Here is an 18905-nt window from a genome sequence, read left to right as displayed (position 1 = left end):
CCGTTTAGTGATGCTGAGTCTTAAAATCACAATATGTGCCGATTTTACTTATTACTTGGTCATGAGGAAAAAATAACTCCTGATATTTTGCATTTTTTGTGAAAAAGGAATTTATTTATAGTGGTGCCTTTTATATTATTTATATTTATATTATATTTTCATTATATTTCAATTTTCAGCCCATATGACTCCCACACATCTGCTGGATATATTGTGTAAATTATTATTCATGTACGTATGAAATTTGTCTCACCTAGTTTCGATCGTATGACCTACATATGTATTTATGTTAAAATATGACGTCAAAATGCTATTGTTCATACCGTGTAAATTAGGTAATATTTTGATGGATATTACGAAAAAATTATGCCTTCTATTAAATTAATTCAAATCTTTGTTGGTCAATAGTGCGAAACAAATATAATAAAGCTGCTAATTTATTGCATAGTTTGATGTCCGGCTTGATATGAATAAAAATGTTTTTTTCTGTATGTGAAAAGGAATATCCGTAAACATTTACTATTTCGTATGTTTCATCAAAAAACATTTATGATGAGAATCTAATACCATGTACTGAAATCGATCGATTTAGTACCCAAGAACTGATATTTTGGAGGGCAATAGCATGCCTCCCATTGGGCGCCAAAAATTGCAGAATGTCTAAATAAAAAATATCCTAAAGTAAGAATTTTTAGTGCCCAAATAATATCTATTTATTTTTGGCGACAGGAATTGTAGAAATAATGACAATTTTAGTTCTTCGATGGACAAATGTAAATTCTACCAGTTTCCTTGTAGTATGCAAAAATTCCTTGTATGCAAATATTTTAAAAACAAATTCGGGCAAATTAAAAAAATATCATTTAATTTGTCTATTGAAAATTAAAAAAAAAAAACAAGTATGCAAAGGCTATAGTCGTGCAGGGCCGACCATTTAATACCCTACAATACTACAATATGTTAGAAGCCGCCTTATGTCCAAATCCATTTTGGAAGATTTCGCTTTTGGAATTATGTCATAGATCACTGCTCAGATATTACCTTTAGCTTATTGACCAGGGGCTGTTAGTGCTGTTAGTTACAGCTAAATATAATCCAAAGGTCATCCAAAATGGTAGACTTGTTCTCTGTCCTTAACTCCCTTCCTATGCAAAATTTCGTGTGGATTGGAAAAATTTTCTGTTTCATTTGAACCCCTAAATATTTTGCGATCTCATCCAAAAGCAAGAGGCCCTCTGTATCTCCAAATTTAGACTCATCTATATGATTTGCTTGTCTACGATATTTGGCTATATTGTCAACGAAATCAGCATAAAAAGCCAGAAGTTCGCCTTTTTGTGTATTTTGGATTTCGCCTGTAAGATATTTTCATCGATTCGGAAGAATGAAAATGCTGATATTTTTTCGCACACAAGTAATGGTTTATAATTTACCTATGTTTCGTGTCCTTTGGTTTCTATTTGTAACCTTTATAACGGCTGCAAAATCAGGAACATTTTTAGTTGTTGGTCCAATTCAACTCCTAAATATATGGCTGACATCTTTAAAAACAATAGGGCTAGCCTTTCTGAGCCAGATTGGAAGGCTTCTGTCCAGCCCTAAACTCAAGCCCCATGGAAACTTCCGCGACGATTGGTCTATAATTGTGACCTGTAGAACAACTGCAAAATCAGACCAATTTTCAGTTTTTGGTCCATTTCAACCCCTAAATATTTTGCGATCATCTCCAAAAGCAATATGCTTCTTTTCTGACCCTAACCCACCTACATGTTCAATTTCGTGAGAATCGGGCCGACATTGCGACCTGTAGCGTGATTACAAATTAACATAGACAGACAGACGGACGGACATACATAGCTAGATCGACTCAGCTCGGCGAGATAGGAAGATCCATATATACTTTCCTATGTGGGAAACCAATATTTCGAGGTGTTACATAATTTTTGGCCCAATCAAACTTATAATTCCCCCAACACATGGTGTTGTAGGGTATACAAATAGAATGGAGAACCTTCCAAATTTCCCTCCAAAAACTAGTGGTTCTGGCTAGACTCGTGGGGTACGAATTTAAAATTAAAGTAAAAAATCCTTGTAACGATTTTTTCTGTTAGGCCTTTTAGCCTTGGACTTAATTAAACTGAAAGACACGAACCTTTAATGAACAACAAGTCCTGATCATACTCAGGCGTCCGAATTTTCATTCGGAATTTCCATTCAAAAATTACACACTTTTGACCAGAATCATGACGCGTCATCTAAATGTTGCCCTTTATATGGTTCATTGCACCTTGCAACAAAACCCGTGATCTAACAATTCTATTAATTTAGTATGAGCTTCACAATCAAGATGTAAATAAAATCTCGCATATTTTAATAACAAAAAAATCCAGAAAATAACGTGAATCCAAAGCCAAATTTATCAAATAAATAACAAGCTTAACTGTGAATCACAACGCAAATTCCGCTTTAGATGTGATTTTTTTAAAAAGATTTTTTAAAATTTACATAAAATGCACATGTTGTTCTCACTTAAATGACATTGGTGTTGTTTCGTTTCTACGCCTTTCAATCTATCTTACAACTCCACACCACAATCAACTCTAACACCATTAAATCGCAGGAATTTAATCAAGTTCTATTATTTGTTGTTGTTTTGCCATGACTGCTGCCCATCATACATGTAGCACGTGCTGGATGCTAACGTGTTTTAATTCTGGCCAAGTGAATAAACGGTTTATCCCCCTCGTTATGGCTGGTGCGAGTAATGAACTCTCTTTCTAGTCAAGTGACACTTAACATAACAAAACAAACAGACACTTACCTGACTGTCTGTCTGCCTCACCAAGTTAAGTGTTTCCAGTGATCGCCACTCATTATCCGAGGGAGGCTAATTATTTTCTAACAAATTACATTTGAAACGCTACAAAACTTAGAGCCACCATCACCGGCATCACTTGAAACAATTAAATGACACTCGAACAAAACAAGCGTTACAGTTTAATGCCTGAGTGATGATGATTTGTTGTTGTTTTTTTTTTTTTTCAGATGATAAAAATAATAACAATGACGTAGACAAGTGCAGAACAAGCTTCCAAATGGAATGCATTTGTTGTTTGCAAAGATCTAAGGAACAAATAAATCAATCACTGATTGCTGCTGTTGTCGTTGTTATTTTTCAAATTGTTGTTACGTACACCGCCTTTAACTTTGGTTGGACAGATGAATGAAATTGTATCGTGATTCCATTCCCACAGCCATAAGGAATGTTGGACCCTATTTGCGTTTTATTGATCTACATTAATCGACAGACACAGAGCAACAATTTTGTTGTTGCTCCTATCAATTAATCAATCAGGAATAGCGAAGCTAGAGAGAGAGAGGGGGAGAGCGGCATCACATTTCGCAATTTGTTGGTTTAAAGTCCATTACGTTGTTGGAAGTCTTAATAATTGTAATAAACAAAATTAATACCAGAAATAAATTTAAATTGAAATTTAATTAAGCTCGACTTCATAAAGCATAAACTTTATGGCGTCTTAAAATAGTTGGAAATATGAAAGAAATAATCGGAGTCCGAGCACTTAGTGAAGGTGTACCCTACACAAAATCAATTCCGATATTGATATGGAATATCTTTAATGCATAAAAACCGTTCGAAGTTTTTTATACTTAGGAAGATTTAAGATCTCAGCTTTCAATCCAATGAAGATTTGTAATTTGTTTTCGATATTGGGAAGACCTGCGAATGTACCGTATCTTTAGAAGGCCTGTAATAAGTCTTATATCTTTGGAAGACCTGCTTAAGGTTTTCTACTTTTTTGAGACTTATAAAGGTTTTTCTTCCTTTGGAAGACTTGTGTGATCTATTTAAGGCCTTCTAGGTTTTGAAAATCTTTCAGGGATTTAATGTCGTTAGAAGATCAACAAGAGATCTGTTATTAGAATTCGATCAGAAGATATTATATCTAGAGATGAATTTGATAGTTATTTTATCCAAGAAAGGTCTTTTAAAATGCCATTATACAAAGACGACCAAACTGCTCCACTCATAGCCTGCTAAGACCTTATTTGGAACCTATGAAAGTTCTTCTCCCCATAAAAAACCTGTTTAATGTATGCTTAAGTACAAGTTTAAGTTCTTCTACAGAAGGTCCCCATTTGTGCATTCCTACGGAATGTCTTCATCGATAGAGGACTTATAGAAGGTTTCTTTCTATCACAGATCTTCCATTTTGCTTTCTGTGGATATATAGTAAAGTATAGAGGGTGAGATGAAAAAACTGCAACCAACCTCAGACTGCTGTCATTTCAAAGCTACTCGTCCGACAGCTATTAAAATTATTCCAGTGACAGCCCATTATATTGTTTACAAGCGTACATAAGCATTTGATGAGAATTTTCCAAAAAAAAAAAAGTTATTCGTGATGGAATTCAAGTGTGATAGTGTGATTTCTTAATATTTGTCTGGAAAACCACGAGTGGCTATCGTTAGAGCACTCCAGCATTTAAATGTGAATAAATCTTTTGTGTGTCGTACCATCTCTTGTTACCGTGATACTGGTAGCGTAGCCCGACGTCAAGGAAGTGGACGGAGGAAAGCAGCAACATCACCAAGATCTCCGGATACCAATCCGTTGGACTATTGCGTCTATTTGGGAAAGCAAGATTGACACTAACAAATACCCAAGTGTCGATCACCTCAAGCAAGCGCTTTGTCGGGAATGGACCAAAATACCGCAGAGCACAAATCGGGCAGCGTGTGACGGTTTCATTGGCCGTTTGAAGGCCATAATTCGTGCCAAAAGTTTGGTCACTCGAACAAATTTAAACTTATTCAAAAATTTGATGCTATTTCCGACATTTTTTGCTTTCATTCAATAACATTTAAAAACAAGTAAGCAAAGGCTATAGTCGTGCGGGGCCGACCATGTGATACCCTACAACACTACAATATGTAAGAAGCCTCCTTATGCCCAAATCCATTTTGGAAGATTTCGCTTTTGAAATTATGTCACGGAGCACTGCCCAGATATTACTAGCACAATGGCCGTACATAATGCTAGACTTCTTCCCTGTCCCTAACTTTCTTCTCAAGCGTGTCGGTTGGCTTCAATTGTGTGATCAGGAAATTTTCCCTTTTTTGTGCGATTTTTTTTAGATTTTTTACTTTTATGTCAAGAGAGCGTTCTGAATTGGCAAAATTTGTCAAAATCAGTCCAGCCATTCTTAAGATATAAGCATTCTAACTAACATCCCCTTCCTTTGTATATATACACATTGTATATATTTCGCTATATATATATCCGATATATTTACTATCGGCATATACATAACCGTCAGAATTGACCTGTTCGTCTATTTATGATTTAGCCGGGACCAAAAATATTCGCGGTTTAATGGAAATTTGACTTTTATTTAACACAAATGTATAGTCTTTTTCACCCACTAAATATTACCCGATGACTATCAAAATTGGAAGGCTTCTGCCCAGCCCGAAGCTCTAGCCCCATTCTAATTTCCGCGTCGATTGGTCCATAATTGCGACCTGTAGAGCAACCGAAAAATCACGAAATGTTTCTGTTTTTAGTCCATTTCGACCCCTAAATTTTATGCGATCATCTCCAAAAGAAATAGGGTTCTATTCTGATCTTAACCCCACCTCCATTCTAAATTTCGTGAAGATCGGGCCATAATGGCGACCTGTAGAGTGATTACAAATTAACATGGACAGACGGACGGACAGACATACATAGCTTGATCGACTCAGCTCGGCGAGATAGGAAGATCCATATATACTTTCCTATGTGGGAAATCAATATTTCGCGGTGTTACATAATTTTTGGCCCAATCAAACTTATAATACCCCCAACGCATAGTGTTGTAGGGTATAAAAATTAAAAATTAACGCGTTTGACTTTTTTGCAGTTTCTTTTTTCTTATCTCACCCTGTATACCGAATATAGTGATCCCACTGACCACTTCTACTAAATGCTTATGTTTTTCTTGACAATTCTGATGAAATGCCAATTTGCATAAATGTTGCTCGTTGCAGGCAATTGTAACACAAAAACAACAAATCAAACCAAGGGCCCATGTGGTACACGTGCCCAGTGGGTTGGTTGTACGGGTAAATCAAGTCACAGCAACAAATCTCAGGTAATACCTGTAATCATGTGACGCAAATTAATATATCAATTAATCAATTTATTCTAGAATGCTGCCTCTGCCAAAGGGTTTCCAGTCAATTGATAGAGGGCGGCGGCATTGCATAATAATTCATTGAGCGATTGATTTTTATTGGCGGCAAATTGTTTTTAAAATTAAATAACACTCGAAACAATATCATAAATAAGAAACGGATGTTCGGGTGGAAAATGTCATAATACTAGTTTTACAAGATTTTTAATGGTTCTAGATCTAGCTAGATGGTCCGAGATAAGGAAGATACGTAGTAAGAAATTCTAGTTGTTGATGTCTTTTTTTATTTGTATGGTGACACACACGGTGCTGGAATTAAATATGACGTTATATTATTACTGGAAAAATTTGTGGGATGGAGAAGACCACCATCATCACTTCCTCAAAAAGTGCAGCAGTTCGGAAAATCAAATCTAATAAGATTTGCTGCCTACAACGTCCTTATGGTTTTATCATTTAGAGGAGGAGAAGTTGAGATAACATTACAACAATTACAGCAATATTGATGTAGTCAAATATAGAATTGCCAACTTACAGTATATTTTCGTTAAAGTTCTCTCAATTTTCAAGTGTGCAAATTTCATAGACAATGGCTGCCTTCTTTTAGGGAACTTCGCACTCCATCCTAGGTAATGACGGAAGGGGATCAATGATTGGAAAGTAAATCGACTGTTCCAAATTTATTCTAATAACTTTGACTGATTGACTGTTTTACTGACTGAATGACTCATCAACGGCCAGACGAAACGAACAATACTAAAAGCTACTACATACGGTACTGTTTGTATTGAGCGAAGGTAGAGTTAGAATTTTGAAACTTGGAATGATATAGGGATATTCAAACATAAAGTCTATGAAAAGTACTACCAATACCAATTAACTATTAACACTATGGGTGAGATGAAAAAATTGCAACCCACTTTAGACTGCTGCCACTTTTAAGCCACTCGTCCGAAAGCTGTTAAAATTATTCCAGTGACAGCTCATTATATTGTTTACAAGCGTACAAAAACATTTTGGTGAGAATTTTTCAAAAAAAAAAAAATAAGAAAGAAAAAAAAAAGTTATTGGTGATGGAATTCAAGCGTGATTATGTGATTTCTTTATATTTGGCTGGAAAATCACAAGTGGCTATCATACGATAGCCATGTAGCACCTACGCTTCCAGTATCACGGTAACGAGATTTATTCACATTTAAATGCTGGAGTGGTCATTTAAATGTGAAAAAAATCTCGTTACCGTGATACTGGTAGCGTAGCCCGACGTCAAGGAAGTGGACGGAAGAAAACAGTAACATCAGCAAAAATTGTTCGAAAAGTAAAGAAGCTACTTGATCGAAACCCCCGTCGCAGTGGCCGAAAAATGGCCCTTGAGCTGAACATATCGCAATATTCGATTTGGCAAATATTGAAAAATGAGCTCGGGGTAAAGCCATTGAACTTCCAAAAAGTGCAAGAATTTACACCGCAATAGAAAGAAAATAGACCCCAAAGAAATAAAGAGTTGCTTCGCTTGGCCGAAAGTGATGAACGGCCGAATTTGATTTTCTCCGATGGGAAAACATTTGTTGTCCAGCAGTTTGTAAACAAACAAAATGCCAAAGAGGTCAGCTGAAAATGTGCACCTTCGGTTGAACACCAGAACTCAAGCGCCGACCATGGTAATGGTGTGGGCCGCCATAACAGCCGATGGCCACTCTCCGCTCATATTAATCGACCGTGGCATCAGAATAAATGCCGAATATTATCACGAACATATTCTAGAGGGTATATCAAAGCCTTGTTTAAGCAAACATTTTGGCCGCAGACCTTGGACATTCTAACAGGACTCAGCACGCGCCACCCAAGAATGTTCACAAAATGAAGTTCCTCGCTTCATTTCCAGCGCATAATGACCACCCAAATCTCCGGATACCAATTCGTTGGACTATTGTGTGTGCAGTATTTTGGAAAGCAAGGTTGACACTAAAAAATACCTAAAAAATAAGTGTCGATCACCTCAAGCAAACGCTGAGAAACATTCGGGCAGCATGCGAGCAAATCTAAACTTATTCTAAAAGTTGATGGTATTTCCCACATTTTTTGCTTTCTTTTACTAAAAATTAAAAAAAAAAGTGAAAAATTTTGGCGTTTGACTTTGTTGCAGTTTTTTTTTATCTCATCCTATATATTGTGTATTTGTTTGAAGTAAATAATGTCAACAATTTATGCTGTAGTGACCTCTCGTACCAAATATCATTGTTTTTGAGGGTATATGATGAGATGAAATAAGACTTAGATATAAAATTGGATGAAACAAATATAAGAGAACTATAGCTATTAAGAATTTTATTTAATCCAAATATTGAAAAGTTTAATCTTGACGGAATTTTATCGTATGGTCCAAGACATAAACTAATTAGCAAAAAATAGCACGGTTGGTATATCATTTACAAAAAATTGAGGGAAATTTATATGGTAACTACATGTAAATCTGAACCGATTTCCACAAAATTTGTCAAAAGTATTTCTAAGCTGTATTTGATACCGCATACCGAAAATCATTGTTATAGAGTTCATATTACAAGTCTGAGGGGCCTAAATCTCACATCGAATGAAAGTTATATGTGGGAGCTATATTTATATTTGGATAAAGCCAAGATTGAACAGAATTGGGCACTGATCTCAAAATTATGAATATAACGATGTGCCATGGTACTCTCTTTTATCAACATTAACATTTGTTGAAAATTTTTAAAATTTTATGTGTTTTATAACAGACGAAGTGGAACGACATTGTCCATTTTGAAATTCGATCTCAGTTTGGTAAACATTTGATGATGTACCAAGTGAATTGTGCACTACCTTCGTGCGCAACACCTGGCCGAATGTTCTGAGACGAATTTCAACCAAAGCAATCAAGCGTCTAAAACGGTAATTTCGTAGAGGCACGTTTTAGCTATATCAAATGATACAGGTACATACGCAAGATGGCCTGCTTCGCTTTTGACTTGATTCCAACAGACGGACAGTGAGGTAAAGGGAGAGAATATTTCATTATACTTTATCTTAATAACCAACATTAAGTGATAATTTAGTAAAAAAAGAAATAATTACTAATAATTTTCTTTTGAATTTAAAAATGAAAATATCCGTCTTTTTTACTTTCAAATTCCCAAATTATTTTGTTTGCAGAATAGCATCAAACCTCCCTCACATCTCTATAATTATTGCATATAAATAATTATAGAAGTAAAAAAATGTAAATATGAAATTAGAGCGGCATTTTTGTAATTACACCCTGAGAAAATTATAACAAAAACAAAAATCTAAAACAAAATTAAAAAATATATATTTATGACTTTTTTAATGATTAATTAATGTTTAATTAACTAATAACAATGTTAATGACAATCATTGAATAATTTAAGAACTAAGGCAAAGCGATACAGAACTAGAATTGATGTTAATTAAATTCATCATTTTATAATCATAAAATCAGTCACTACAAATAAAAACGAAAAAATTAACATAAAAATTAGTTTAATGAACATCATCAAAACACGCTATGACTACAAACATTCATCATTAATGATACGCTGAAATACAAATGCAAAAACTCTTCAAACACTCGTGGAATTTTAAATTGTTCTCCAGGTAAGAGACGATGGAAGCTGGTATTAATAAAATAACAACAATAATTATTAACATTGGTATTACAATAAATTGTCATTTTTTGAAAACAACTCGAAAAAATTAATTAATGATATCACTACCTTACAAATCCTCAACAGCTGTCAAATAAATAAGCCCATGGACAAACAGTTAAAATCCTTCATAGACTCAATGCAAAAAATATAAATAATTTTTTTTTTTTATTTTCACCAGTGACTTAATTGAAACCCTTGTCACAAGATTGAAGTTAATACAAATATGAACAAAAAATACACTCCAAACATGTTTTGTTTTTTGTATATGTGAGGAAGACATATATTACGAATTTTAGATAGGCTTTTTTTAATTTGCAGCAAAACAAAATCAGTTGTGCCAAAAGAAGGTCTGTCAAAACAAAGGGCACATCATCTTCAATAGCTATCTGGAAAATACTTTGTTATTTTTAAATTAATTAATGAAGGCATATATGCCTTCTAAAGTCAGGAAGAAACCCCCATTCAATTTAATTATTTAATTGATTAACAATTGAAATAATTACTTTATTTGTAAACAAATAAAATGTTTTGATGGAACGTTATTAAAAACGTGCAATTGGTGTTGAAACCAATGCCCAATATTTTTCAAGTTGTGGCACTTTGAATAATACGAAAGCTCTGAAAAATCTAAAGCAGTGTGGACACTTCCAGTAAGAATACACATTCAAATTCGCCAGTCTATTATTTTAACAAGTACGTGTCACACTACTGGAAGAAGATTAAATAAGTACAAATTTAGCGGCTTTTAGTGGCCAAAAAATTAAAAACAAAAAAAATCGTGCGACATGCCCTTAATAGAATAATAAGTTGGTAATCCGATTTGTAGTGGAAACTCTGCGTATGATTGATATAATATATAAGAAATAACTCATACGTTTGGGAACTGGTGTACTGAACTATGAACTAGATTGAAACACCTCTACCAACACTACATGGTGTTCTGAAAGCAAAAGGAGTTTTGAACTTCTTTTTTATTTTTTGAACTTATTAATGACCCGAAATCTCTTTTATGGACCCTAAATCTCTATTAAGTCCTTGCTCTGTGTCGATTATCTTTATTGTCTTATTATTGCACCGACGATGAACAAATTACGTACGTCTCCTCTAAAGTATTTCAGATAGACAATTTTTTGGCCAAATAAGACCTTGAAAATCATTAGAATCATCATATTTTAAGAAAGTTTTAGAAGATATCCGAACATAATTTTTCTTACAAAATCTACAACTTTTCCTTTTAAAATTTGTTTCTGTGAAATCCGGAAAATCATTGAAAATCCATGAAACTCTGGATAAGATAATTTCAAAAATAATCTTTAGAAATCCTCTAAGAAGGAAATTCATTGATATATGCTAAAAGATCCATGATACTTTACAAGGAAATCCTAAAAATTTTTTGAAAAATCCGCAATATTCTGCTGAAATTCCGTGAAAATATTCCTCAAAATCACCGATTTCATTTAAAAATATGATTTAAAAATCCGTGGTTTTTACAAGAAAGTCCTTGATAAATTCACAATTTTGGGAAGGGAATCTAAAAATATTCTAAAATATCTACGGAACTTGTATAGGTAGTTATTTACATTACAACATTTTTTTATACCCCCCACCATACATAGTATGGAGGGTATATTAAGTTCGTCATTCCGTTTGTAACTCATCGAAATAATCATATCAATGTATATATATTCTTGATCAGCGTAAAATTCTAAGACGATTTAGCCATGTCCGTCCGTCTGTTGTAATCACGCTACAGTCAAAACGAATTAAGATAGGAAGCTAAAATTTTGCACAGATCTGTCTTTTGTCTGCAGGCAGGTCAAGTTCGAAGTATAGCCCCCATATAACGGAACACCCCGATATTTGGTATTTTGACGATTTTAGATACATTTTTCAACGGAACTGTCTGAAAATCCACACAAGGAGTTCCCTATGAGCACTTTACTCCCTGAAAGAGAATTGTCTATATATAGATTTACGATATCCTATAGCCCCTATACAACGGTACCCCCCGATATTCGGTATTTTGATGATTTTAGCCACAATTTTCAACGGAATCGTCTGAAAATCCAAACAAGGAGTTCTTTGTGAGTGCTTTACCCCCAGACATAGATTTGTCAATACAGGTCCACAATGTCGTATATCCCCCATATATCGGCACCTTCCGATATTAGATATTTTAAAGATTTTAACCGAATTTTTAATGGATTTTATTTTTGAAAATTTTTTAATTCGTTTCAAATGGTGGAGGGTATTCAAAGTTCGGCCCGGCCGAACTTACTGCTTTTTTACTTGTTTTAATAATTATGGCTCTTGCCTAGCAAGTTCTTTAACACAAAACCCCAACATCGTAGCACACGTTTTTTGTAAAAACCTACTTTGAACCTGCTTCAAGCAAAGCAAACACATGAATATGCACAAAATTTGCAGAATTTTTTGAACTTTTGAAAATGTGCAGAACTCAAGCTCCGGCCATAGTGATATTGTGGGCCGCCATAAAAGCCGATGGTAGCTCTCTGTTCGTATTAATCGACCGTGGCATCAGTATAAATGCCGAATATTGTCACGAAAATATTCGCGAGGGTGTATTAAAACCTTGGGCATGCAAACATTTTGGCCGCAGACCTTGGACATTCTAACAGGACTCAGCACCATTGCACTCAATACGCGCCACCCAAGAATGGTTACAAAATGAGGTTCCTCGCTTCATTTCCAGCGAACGATGTCCACCGAAATCTTCGGATATCAATCCGTTGGACTATTGTGTCTGGACTATTTTGGAAATAAAGTTGGCACTAAAAAATATCAAAGCGCCGATCACCTCAAGCAAGCGCTTCGCCGGGAATGGGCATTAATACCGCAGATCAACATTTGTGCAGCGTGTGACGGTTTCATTGGCCGTTTAAAGGCCACAATTCGTGCTAAAGGTGACCAATTCGCACAACAACTTATTCTAAAATTTAATGCTATTTCCGACATTTTTTGCTTTCATTCAATAACATTAAAAAATGTAGAAATTATGGCGTTTCGCTTTGTTACATTTTTTTTATCTCCTGTATATTGAACTTGTTTCAAAATATTATATAATCTCATAGAATGCAATAAAAATGTGCATTCCATTGAAGGTCTCACATGTAAAGATATACAAACAATATAATGAATATATTTAATTCATTTCCATTTTATTTGCCATTGAAAACCCAAACCACAAACCTCTGAAATAATTGTAAAATATATTACAGACATCTATTTTAATTAAAAATATCCTCAGGTAATGATTTACACGCAGGAAAAATAATCCATTCAATTTCCAGAATTTACATGACGTAGTTAGACCGAATTAAAAATATACCACTCATCGCTTCTATGGAAATATTTCCGCTGCGTTGTACTTGGGAATTCCCTGCCTGCTAACCGAAACTTTAGAATCAATTAAATATTCATCCTGATGTTTGCAATGCAATCGCAGTCGGTCAGTTCTCTATTAGTATGAGCAGCAGTGTTTTTGTTGCTGTTTGTAACTGACAAAGAAGAACAGCGTTTAAAACTCGCACGTGAATCATTTTTAAAATTAAAGTGCTTAACGGCGTTCCGGCCACACCACATGTACGTTCATATGTGCCAGTGTGTGCATATATCAATTTGTTTTGCAAAAAAGCGGTAGGCTTTATATCATGCTGCAACAAAATTTGAAGTCAAACCAAAAAAAAAAATGATTTCAATTGGTTATGGGCGGGACGGAAAAAATCAGCAAACAATAAAAAAAAAACATTGTGCGAGTATTGCAACAAAAAGAAAAATCACAAATGCAATTAATTCAAATAAAACGTGAAATTCCTAGATATCACATACTAGAGAATGCTAGAGCCGATCACGTGAAATGCTTCAATAACTGAAATGTTTTATTTGATTTTTTTTTTCAGTTCAACTAATTTGCTTTTGTGTGTTTTTCCACACCACTGACTCTCTTTTTTGGTCGACCGGTTGTTTCCTGTTTGAAGTGGTAACTTTAAAATTTAAATTTCTTGTAAAAGAGTTTGAGTTTAAAAATAACCGCCAAGTCATTAATGCCAAAATATTAATTTCAATGCCAGAGTTTTGCAGACATCGTTTTTTAATTCTCTGGCTTTCTTGACAAAGATTGGTACCATACTCGTGTGGAGACTGTTTGCGAAAGGTTGGTATTCGAATGGAAAAATTGCATTTCATTAATCATAAATGTTATAATTTTAGCCTTTTGTTCAAACATTTTGAAAGACACATTTTGTTGGTCGCCTTTGTGGTCAGTTTATGATGACAATAAGTTCTGCGTTTTTCCAGTTTGTAGAGGACAGACACTGAATTTGTGAAGCTGCTTAAAAAAAGGAATGAAAGTGTTAGGTGAATGCGATTATACACTCTACTTGATGTCATAATCAGGTCTTATATTCGGAATTTCGCCAGAGATTATTCTAAATTTTTACAGGGGTTCTAAAAAAATCGTAAACATTTTCTTTAAATAGAAAACATTTTTGAGGTCTTCTTTGAGGAGGCCTCTTTACGTAGAAGACGTTTTGGAGGTCTTTCTTACACAAAATTTCTTAAAATGGTCATATATGCCTCTATGGATAGAAGACCTCTAAAAGGCATTGGATTTTAAAAGACCTCTGAAAATCCTCCATATTCCATTAACTATCTAGAACTGTTCTATATCTTAAAAACATTTTTGAGGGCTTCATGAATGTAGAAGAACTTCTAAGTTATGAAGAGCTGTAGAAGAACTTTTAGACAATTTCTGTGCCCTCCCTAGATCCTTTACAGGCCATCTTTAATTAGAATCCCTATAGAGGTCATACCTAGAATACCTCCTAGAGTCTATTTATAACTAGAAGACCTTCTAGAGCTCATCTATAACTAAAAAACCTTCTAGAGGTCACCTACAATAACTAGATGGCCTTTTAGAGGTAATTTATACCTAGGATATCCTCATGAGGTTTTCTATACCTAGAATACCTTCTAGAGGCCATCTTTAACTAGAAGGCCTTTTAGAGGTCATCTATACCTAGAAGATATTTATGAGATCTTCTATATCTATATTATAATAAGATCGTCTGTACCTAGAAGACCTTCTAAGGGACTTCGACATCCATACATAGAAGACCTAGAGTTAATTTACGTTAGAAAATCTGTGGAGGTTTCCTATTATTTAGAAGCCCTGATTTAGAGCTGTAGAGATCTTCTATGTCTAGATAACCTTAAGAAGTCTCTAACTTATAGATGATCCTTACGGGTTTTCTATGCTTAGATGACTTTTAGAGGTCTTCAATATATAAATCTTATATCTACATATAACCCTTAAAGATATTCTATATGACTTTTATCGTCTTCTACATACAGGGTGAGATAAAAAATTGTAACAAAGTCCAACTCCATAATTTTACATTTTTTAAATTTTACTGAATGAAAGAAAAAAATGTCGGAAATAGCATAACATTTTAGAACAAGTTTAGATTTGTTCGAATCGGTCCCCTTTGGCACGAATTATGACCTTCAAACGCCCAATGAAACCGTCCCATGTTGCCCGAATGTTGCCCTGCGGTATTTTGGTCCATTCCCGGCGTCAGAGAAAACCAACTTCAGAGAAAACCAAATTCGGCAGTTCATCACTTTCGGCCAAGCGAAGCAACTCTTCATCTCTTTTGGGTCTATTTTCTTTCTATTGCGGTGTAAATTCTCCCACTTTTTGGAATTTCAATGGCTTTACCCCGAACTCATTTTTCAATATTTGCCAAACGGAATATTGCGATATGTTCAGCTCAAGAGCCATTTTTCGGCCACTGCGACGGGGGTTTCGATCAAGTAGCTTCTTTACTTTTCGAACCATTTCTGCTGATGTTGCTGTTGTCTTCCGTCCACTTCCTTAATGTTGGGCTACGCTACCAATATCACGGTAACGAGTGATGGCACGAGACACAAAAGATTTATTCACATTTAAATGCTGGAGTACTCTAACTTGTGGTTTTCCAGCCAAATATAAAGAAAAGAATTCCATCACGAATAACTTTTTTCTGGAAAATTCTCACCAAAATACTTTTGTACGCTTGTAAACAATAAAATGAGCTGTCACTGGAATAATTTTAACAGCTGTCGGACGAGTGGCTTACAAATCGCAACATTCTGAAGTTGGTTGCAGTTTTCTCATCTCATCCTGTATGTATGGTTGAACTTCATAGGTCTTCTAGAGGCCTCCTAAATATAAGTGGTCTAGAGATTGTTCATGTAAAATATGACCCAGATGCCTTGTAGTTATGTAGTTTAGAGGTATTCTAGTGAAGATGACCTTTAGAGTCTTCCTATGACCTCTTACTGTCTTCTCTTTTGGACCTTTGGAGATTTTCCATATTTACAGGTCAAACTTAAACTATTCTTCCATCCCTGGTGTAGGGTACGCAAATCTGTTCTCTTTGCCTTACAGAGACACTTTGATGTGGCACCTGACGTGTCAACAAGAATAAATTAAAATTGCTAAGCCTGTCTCATTGTCTGCCATAATTCTAGGTATAGTCATAAATTTTATTCCATGGTAAAATACCGAAATAATGTATTACTAATTGATTTGCAGAATTTAATTTATAATAACATTTCGCATGATTAACTTTCTTGACATTAATTAATGTATGGAAATTAAGTTTTTTTTCCACTAATCAATATTAACATAAATTAGTATTGGAATATATATTTTTTAGCTTCTTGACATTTTGCTACAGTGTTGCGGCTTTTAATGCCAGCGGTGTTTCAAGAGTGTGTTAATTAGCTGTAATCAGAATATAATTGGCCATTTTGTTTTTAACAAAGGTATGAATGGATTAATGCACATTTCTCACCTGTAGTTAGTAATGACAGATATAATCATTTGTCGTCTAACCACAAGACATTGTTCAGATGTACATACATAAATGGGGAAGTAATTTAATATTTCTTGGTGAATAATTATGAATTAATAATGTGGCTTGATTTTTTTCAAAGCATTTTGCATGATGAAATATTCTAAATGGATTAAGGGCTAAATGGAGTTATTTTATGGGAATTATTAGGGGAGAATTTTCGTGTCCCCTTATTCAAAGAACAGCCAATGGAATCCGAAATATTAAAGGGTATTAAAAAAAGGCAAAATAATTAAAAACAAGTAAGCAAAGGCTACAGTCGAGCGGGGCCGACCGTTGAATACCCTACAACACTATAATAAACGATACAGTTTATATAGGCGAGATACTCGAAAGAATTCCACAAGATATTGTGACAAATAATAAAAGAAAACCATCAGGTTTCGTTCTCTAATTTTCGAATAATAGCAACTTAAACTAATTTGCTCATTTCCAATTTATTGGTAGATGTTGTTTCCTAGATCTGGAACCAATATTTCCCAAAGACCTATAATCTCTCAGAAGTGGCAAAAGATTAAAATTTATTATTGGCTTTTGACTGAAACGCATCTAGATACAGACATTTTACTATTTTCTTCCACGAAATCAGCGTTAACGAAATAGTCAGAAGTGCGTCTTTCCTGTATTTGTGAATTCTCCAAAAAGTCTCTGGAATAGACATTTTCGTATTTTGTCTACAAAAGTTGGCAAACTATTTCACACATTGAATATTTTTGGATGGCCATCCAAAACTGCTTGGCTTTTTCAATGTCCGGTAACCCTCTTTCAAATGTGCGTGAGGATCGGGCAATAATTACGACCTGCCGACAATTTTGCAGTTTTTTTGGTCCATTTCAACCCCTAAATATATGGCGATCATCTCCAAAAAGAGTAGGCTTCTATTCTGACCCTCATCTTATCCCCATGCAAAATTTCGTAAGGATCGGGCCATAAATGCGATCTGTATATGATATCCTGATATCCTAACTACTTAGTTTTGTTAGCTGTAGAAATATTACCAAATGTTTAATTCAAAATGAAAATATGCCAAAAATATGACAAAATTGAAAAAATATGAGAAAATTTTACAAAATCAATATTTTCATCTTTAGAGTGATATTTTTATATTTATATTTTTTTAGACGTTGTTTCTTTCCTGCCAAGAGGCCATTCTGAATTAATGAGAACTGTCGAAATCAGTTCAGCCGTTCTCGACATATAAGAGATCTTTCAAGCATATCTTCTTTGATAGACATATATATCGCACATATTTTGCTATATATCCGATTTGATGGATGTTAACATCAATGTAAAGGTCAGAAGTAACCTTATCATGGCTTTGTGATTTCGCCGGGATTTAAAATATTCGCGGTTTAGTGAAAAATTTTGAATTTTTTCAACACAAAATATATGGTCTATTTTACCCGCTAAATATTATCCGATGACCACCCAAATTGGTAGGCTTCTTCCCCGCCCTAAACTCTAGCTACATGCGAAATTCCGCGTCGATTGGTCTATAATTGCGACCTGTATAGCTACTGCAAAATCCGATTTTTTTTTCAGTATTTGGTGCATTTCAACCCCTAAACATTTGGCGATCATCTCAAAAAGAAATAGGGTTCTATTCTGGCCCGACCCCGACCTCCATTCCAAATTTCGTGAAGATCGGGCCATAATTGCGACCTGTAGAGTGATTACAAATTAACATGGACAGACGGACAGACGGACGGACGGACATACATAGCTAGATCGACTCAGCTCGGCGAGATAGGATGATCCATATATACTTTCCTATGTGGGAAACCAATATTTCGAGGTGTTACATAATTTTTGGGCCAATCAAACTTATAATACCCCCAACACATAGTGTTGTAGGGTATAAATACAACTTAAGGAGCTAACATTTTTTAATTGATTTGTATTCAAAATATTTAAAACTATTTGAAAGCGACACAACTTTGGTGACATTGCACAGGAACTTCATTCTTTTTCTGTAAAAAATATGTTTTCATATAATGTTTCATTTTTTTTTTTGTTTTTCCTATATATACGAATTTTCGCTTCACCTTCACATAAAGGTATACATTTTAGTTTGTTGTATATTTGTTCTTCTATATGT

This window comes from Musca domestica, unplaced genomic scaffold (assembly GCF_030504385.1).
Source record: "Musca domestica strain aabys unplaced genomic scaffold, Musca_domestica.polishedcontigs.V.1.1 1, whole genome shotgun sequence".
Taxonomy (NCBI): Eukaryota; Metazoa; Arthropoda; class Insecta; order Diptera; family Muscidae; genus Musca; species Musca domestica.
The sequence above is the reverse complement of the archived record's forward strand: the minus strand, read 5'-3'. Positions refer to the sequence as shown.